This window comes from Sinohyriopsis cumingii, chromosome 12 (genome assembly GCF_028554795.1).
Source record: "Sinohyriopsis cumingii isolate HCF-2022 chromosome 12, ASM2855479v2, whole genome shotgun sequence".
Taxonomy (NCBI): Eukaryota; Metazoa; Mollusca; class Bivalvia; order Unionida; family Unionidae; genus Sinohyriopsis; species Sinohyriopsis cumingii.
This window is the reverse complement of record NC_142972.1, coordinates 59,068,894-59,076,018: the sequence shown is the minus strand read 5'-3', so window position 1 is coordinate 59,076,018 and position 7,125 is coordinate 59,068,894.

The following is a 7,125-nucleotide window of genomic DNA, read 5'->3' as shown; positions in this document are numbered from 1 at the left end:
TCCACAAACACGATGGAATCGCCTTGACTTTCTCGCAAGAAGCTGTACGCCGATTGCCACTCTTTGTAACACCACACGATTCGTTGAGGTGAACAATCGATCAAATGATGTTTATATTAGATCAAACGTTTTCGGTTTTGCCTGAACCTATAGGTCCGGCAATTACCTTGTTAAAGGGATGGCGAAGATGCAAGGCCTCCCAACTGGCATGATCTAAGTGTTCGTCAATGATTTTGAAAGTGGAGCAGGTGGGAGCAGAGACGGCAGAGGTAGCCATAGTGCAAGGATTGTCACTTTTGACACAAAAACAAACAAGACAAGAGTTTTTATACTTTTTTTTCAGGACACATTTATTTATTTTAAAATGGAACAACACGAAAGACAAAAATACATAAAAGCCAAATAGTTAAGTACAGCAATACAAATCACATCGAAACCATTAAAGTGGAATATAAACCAGTGATTGTACAACATGTTTTTGGCAAACAAAGTGTCCCGGGACAGTGTACTGTAATTAGAGTCTCTGCATCGGGTACAGTCACATAGGTGTCCTCACGGAATGGTCTTTCGGGAATGGCCATGACTGTCCTGTCCTGAAGGGAGTGGATTGGTTCTTCTAGCACTCTCAATAACACAGGTTTAAAAGTTACTTTTTTCACTGGACGTTTGAATTGAGGATCACAACTCTTGGGTATAACTGGCAGCGGCGTCGCTAGGGTTGGTGTCACCCAGTGCGGTAAACTCATGGTGCCACCCCTCCAGACTTCCACCATGGATTTCTTCTTCTTAAAATAAGTCCACAGTATAAAAATGACAATAATAAGCACCAGACGCTCTGCAGACTGCATGGTGGCACCCTGTGCCTGCTGTCATGTATTTAACTATGATCGATTATCCGCTTATGAAATCCGACTAGACCGAGCAGTGTGTGCTCTGTAAAATTTGCAATTTTTCATTTTGGTGTCACCCGTCTGAGAATTGTGTCAACCGGTGCGGTCCGCACCCCCCCCCCCCGCACCCCCTAGCGACGCCACTGATAATTGGCAACTCTTTGGTCCAAACCTCGAAACCCCAATTTTCCAGTCACGTACAGCTGTCCAGTGAGGGCGTACGTCACAAGCTACACACACATCGTCCTACACATCTTCAGTACCTAAAAGTTGACGAATCTTTTTTTTCCGTAGAGGCTGAGAAGTATCCAAATGAAAACGCAAGGCTTTTAACAAAATGAGTTTCTCGTGAACATTTGAAGGGACCATTTTCATGTTTTATTTGGGGGCAAGTACTGTTTGTAAAGATCCCACAAGGAATCGGCTTTTAAACGAAAACCCAGAAAGGACGTCACTAAGACACACACCACACGGCGATACCCAATTCAATGGACACAGTTCATGTAATAAGTGTTGGTAATCCTCCACCGTCTGAATACTCTCATTGATTTCCTTCCATGGAATTTGTTGTATCACGAGTGATAAAGATTGCGGCATTGCATTCTGTTTTTATACCCTATCTTGTCAGAGGTAATACGTGTACTTTCTGCACAGAGATGATCATACCATCAGAGATGATCCAGTGGCGAATCTAAATGGTTTAGTCACTAACTTGCACGTCACATTGCGTAAGCATAATCCTTCTGTAGTGACAAACCAACCACAACTAAAGCACTTGACCTTATCCCTTTCGCCCAAGTAGAAAAATCCGACTCAGGCTAATTATTTGGGGGTAAGTCCTCCCAGATATTTAGGCCACTTTCCTTGGAAGGTTTAGAACCGACTTTCAAAGTCGCAATATTCAGGCAAACGCACAGGGAACGAATATTCGTCTTTCACAGGTTCATTTCGATGAGCGAAGAGTGAAATATGCAGGGGTTTGCTTATTTTTGGATGACATCCGTCGGGTGGTAGCTGCATGGTGTCACGTGGAGAATGACATCCACCATGAAAACCAGTAAAGAGTCTACAATAACGAGTGGCATCGCTTTCGCATCCGTCAGGTTTGACACGTACAGCATCACTTTTCATGGTAGGTATTGAAATAGTAGTTATAGCAAATGTCCCATGATGTGGTCACAACGTACCGCATCGCTCTCATCGTAAGCCACAGCATTACACTCCACTTGAGAATCGACAAACTTAAATTATGTATATTTGAAAGGGTTCATCATTCTCGCGTAGTCGTTGTAGTTACAATGAACTATCGGTCTTAGTCGTTGTTCCTTTTTTATGCTTACCAATATCGACGTGATCGTACGGTAAAGTGAACTGGTTGAGAAGTCACCCTCGCTTCTGGTACACAATTTGATACACTTTTTCCAAAGGTCGACTGACAATTTCGTGTGTGGGTAAACGTACAATCTTGTGCGGCTCGTAGGTGGTGACTAAAATTTCGATCCTCTCCAGACTCAATGCTTCTTTCAATACCCCAAATTTCACCACTCGACTGGTGGGTTGAGAGTCAATCCTTTCACCTTACACTCAGTATGCACTTCTCTTTGTTTGTCCCGGTATTCGTAGCCGACTAGGGCCACGACTAGCAAAACGTAGAATCTTCTTGTCTGGGTGCTCGTCCCACTAGGCTCTTAAACGGTCTCCTTCGATGTCAGGGTGACGTTGACCCAGGCAATCGATGTAGATGCAACTGTCAATGTCAAAGTACAGGACGCGATCTCCTAACAGTTCTAAAGCTTCGTACAATTTTAAACGAGCATGAACTGTCACGTAAGCCGCAAAGATGACATTTCCAAATTCGTCGGCTTGTACAAAGTCCAGTCCTTTTTCATAACTGACTAAGATCAAGTCCTCAGGAAGGACGTCCACGTGTTTCATGTATTTAGTTTTGTCGTGACTCATCTGAAAGTAACGGGAACATTCTGTCAAATACTACGTCTTGGGTAAACACGGTTGTTGTGCCATTTTACCCCACAAGCGATTTAGCATCACTGTGGCAAACGATCGCCTTCCATCGTTTTTCTCCACGTGGTCTTAAGTGATGCCTTGCTGCTATCAGTATTTCACTTTGAATTTCGTTTGGTCTTCGGGAGTATGGCACCAGTAAGGATAGCTGCTGACTCCATGTAGTCTGCAAAAATACCTTTCTGAGTCTCGTCGCCCTTGTGGTACTATTCTGTCTTGGGAAAGTGGTAGATTTCGTACACTTCTAACAGATGGTGTCACAGGTCCAGTGCTTTAAACAATTCCACGCTAACCCAAGGCGCGTTCTTCCTGGATGTGCTGACAACGATAAGCTTGATTACACGTTTCGACACAAGTACGGAACAAGGGAAACATCACTTTTCCTTGGCAATAGTGAGGTAAAACGGGGTGGTACAAGTCCGTGGGAGGCAAGACTTTCCACTTGATCAATCCTTCGTATTGTTGAATGTTGTCCAGGTCGTTGTGTTTCGTCATCAATTGCAGGTGCCCTGTCAGAAAGCAACAATATTTGCACACATATGGATAAAGCGAACACACGTCCAGGTATTTCATTTGTTCTCCTTTCTCTTCGTCAGAGTGGTACGGCAAACAGATGGCATTTGTCCGTCCTCCGTACAAACTATCCCGTGGGTTCAGCGGCTCCATCAACTTGTAACTTTCCACGATGTGTTTAAACTCGGGGTCGGTTTTCAAACGGTGATCGTAGTCGTGCTCCCACATTTCCACCACTTGGTATCCCTGCTGTTCTAATTTCAGTCACCGCTGACAAGTGGCCTAATACAAGTCTTCCATGGTCCGTTGTAAAACTGATTTTTAGTGTCACACTGAGGGTACCAAATGGGATATCCGCGAATTAAGGATCCATTAAACTCATACACGATCTTGGGGTTTTCTAAGTCACAGCCATCCACCGAATACCTTCTGCTGGTCTTTTCGCCTCCTCCGTTGCGGGAATGCTGGATCCATTTGTCACTCTTGTCGCACAAGTAATGTAGCCAGCGTAGGTCTTTGACCGAGTATTGACGTTTGACAAAGTTAGTCATTTGAGGGCTAATGACAACCAGTGTGTTTTCGGGCATGAATCATTGGCTGTATACTAAGGAACACGTTTTGGCGATGGTGCATGCTTCTTTCAAAGGATCTATCCCTCCGTGCTCCATGAATAATTCTCGAACTTTTCCACAGCAATGACGTAAAATGTCCACGTCGGAGCGACAATACTTTAACATTTCTTTCTGAACGTCGAAAGGGTCTGAGGCGTGAGTCTGGTACAAAGCGTAGAAAGCTTCTGGTAGTTCGGTAAGCATGTTGTCGGGGTCATAGTAGTGAGCCTCAGGCAAATGGGGTAGAACAGCATTTTAATTGGCTTAGGTATTGAAAATGTGTGGAAAATAACCTTTAGCTATTTCTGTCATTCCAACTTAAAGGCATGGCTAAGTAACTCATCGAATCTTTAAGCTGCACTCGTCCCGCTTGCATGGAAATGATGATTGTAGCTCAGTTCAAAATAACTTTCAGACGTTCGGTACATTCCTCCGTATATTATCTAAACAAAATTGTCTATCGTATCCCGAGGAATTGTGAGCCATCACCGTGGCATGGCGATGACAATCTCCCTAGCGTTCGATGTCCTTTTGGCTCCAAGTCTCGTCGATGGGGTCTTAGATCCATTGGGCGAAATCGGCTAACGCGTTTGGTACCCAAAATATATTTTCACGTCCTCCAGGAATCTTGCTGCAGTGAGGGCAATGACTAAAGATAGGTTATTGGATGCACTTCTCGCACACTCGATGAGCCACGCAGAAATTAGGAACGTGAATGCCAGTCTTTGCATGGATTCGAAATCGAAACTGATGAAATTGACTTTCTTCAGGTGATCTTCTTCATGTTGGGGCTGATATCTTTGAATGTAGCATTTGTGTTCCTAGTCCACGATTTGGTGACAAATGTGACATCGTTTCTTTCTTGAACATACGTACGCCTTGGCATTATTGCTGCGTATGACTTGTCAACAAGTAATGCACAACCTTAGGAGTTGACAAGCACTTCTCTGCTATGAACCTTGCGTTTTCAGATGTTGTTGGTACCAGGATGGAGTGAGAAAAGGGCGCTGACAAGTATGGCAATGCACTCGTTCTTGTTCTTTGTCCAGACAGGGTTGATAATCCAAACATCATGAGCATTTCAATCCATAATGTTTGTGTTGCTCTTTCGTTTGTTGTTGTTATAGTCGTAGTCATATTTCTCACAGTAATAACCGTATACTAGGAATCCGGTGATACTGGCAATATCATCGAAATGTTCATCGTGATAATAGACGTGAATGTATTTTGCGTTTTTAAAATCTTTGCCTCGAAGCAACAGAGGTCCGCGCACTTCTTGATGATGCACTTTCAACGTGTAGCGTGGAGCCAAGACGGCTTGTAATTTTTGCATTTTAGAAATGTTACAATGTGTGTCTTTGGATATCCACGCTTGTTATAACAGGAGTTCTGCTTCTCTTCGTTGTTTGGCTCGATCCGGTTGTCGAATAGTTTTCCAGACCGTTTTCCATTCTGCCGTGTCTTTCTTGTCGGCGTACGTTCGTCCCACCACGATGGCACAAGCTAAACACATTTGGTCTTGAGGGTTGTTAGTTCGAACGAGGCTCGTTTTGGTGGTGCGAAGTTCGTCCACCAATATCACCTTTTTGCGTCCGGTCCCTTGGAGAAGAGAAACATGGGTCATGAACAGTGTTGCTTTTCCATTGATGATCATAAACTTGTCGTTGGATTGTTGCACGCGTTGAATCTTGTCGATGACTTTGGAAGGTGTCAATTCTGCCTGACTGCTAAACTCGATCCAAACGGGGGACTTCCAACTGTCCTGATGAATAGAAAGTCTCAAGCAATCGTCTTATTTGGCTTCACATTACTGTTTCAGTGTGCTTAACAAACAATGATGAAACCCTCTGCTTTCTCCAACGGTACGTCGGACTTGAAATCTTTAAACTTCACCGTGTACGTGTAAGCCGTCGTTCTAAGTTTTCTAGAGGAGCGCTTTTCCGTCTCTCGTATGTGATAGTAGTTTTCATGGTTTACTAATGGTGATGAGCTTTGGTTAATTGTAGACTCTCTGGGTCTGGATTCTGGCTGACTCGTGTCATCTTCAAATCACTGGCATTCATTTGTGCCAGCTACTGTGCGAGGCGATAAATCACGTTTCTGCCACTTACTTTCTTCTCCTTTATCTGTGACATGATGAGATCGTTTCATCTTGACTGCACAAAGTCAAGTGACTAAATTTTAAACGCCATGGACCCCTTTATATGTAGTTAGGACCAGTGTATATATACAGGGTCAGTGTCTTCCCTTCCAATATTCATTTCGCTCTCAAACCGACCAGAACCCACACAGATCGAATTTCTGATCAGAGCTTTGCGAAGTTTCATACGAAAGTTTTCTTCAGACATGCCGATGGACTACTCCCCCTCCTTTCGAGATCAAAGTCAAGATACTTGATATATCTGTAAGAAGAAAGGGCATTGAGCAAGACGTTTAACAGAAGAGACATAAGTCAAGATACCTGTTATCATTGTGAAGAGAAAATACATTGGTCTTCATAATGCCCTAAAAAACAACAGGAGCAAGAGGAAGAGAGTGGTTCCGAACAGGAAGAAAAGGTACAACCCCAACGGAAGAATTCAGACACGTAAAGAAGAGAAAAAAGAGAAGAAAATAAGACGACGAGAAAGTGAGGAAGAAGAGGAGGAAAAACCTATGAAAGTGAAGAAATTCAAAACACAGAGAAAGAGAGTGAGCAAAGGCTCAGAAGAAGTCTATGAACTTTGTAAAGTGTTGTGTTGTGTTGTGAATTGGAATTTTAAATATGTACCAGAATAGACCAGATAGAAAACGCAAGTGTTTCTTGCTTTTGATTTTTTAGAATATGGATTTGCACTCACGCACTCGCTCGCACACGTACATCACAGGCAGAAAAAAGAGATCTTGAGTTTGAATTGGTTTTGGCAAAATGAATGGTATCTCTTTTCGAGAGAAGTGGATGTTTGGACCGATGGGTATTTGTTTGTTTTAAAAAATAATCAGGAACGTGACGTAATCAGCTTTAACTGCCTTAAGCCTTTGCCACGGCCAAGGCCTACTTCTGGACTTGCTCTTGTCGATGATTTGGTAGAAATCACTAGGGGTGGTAT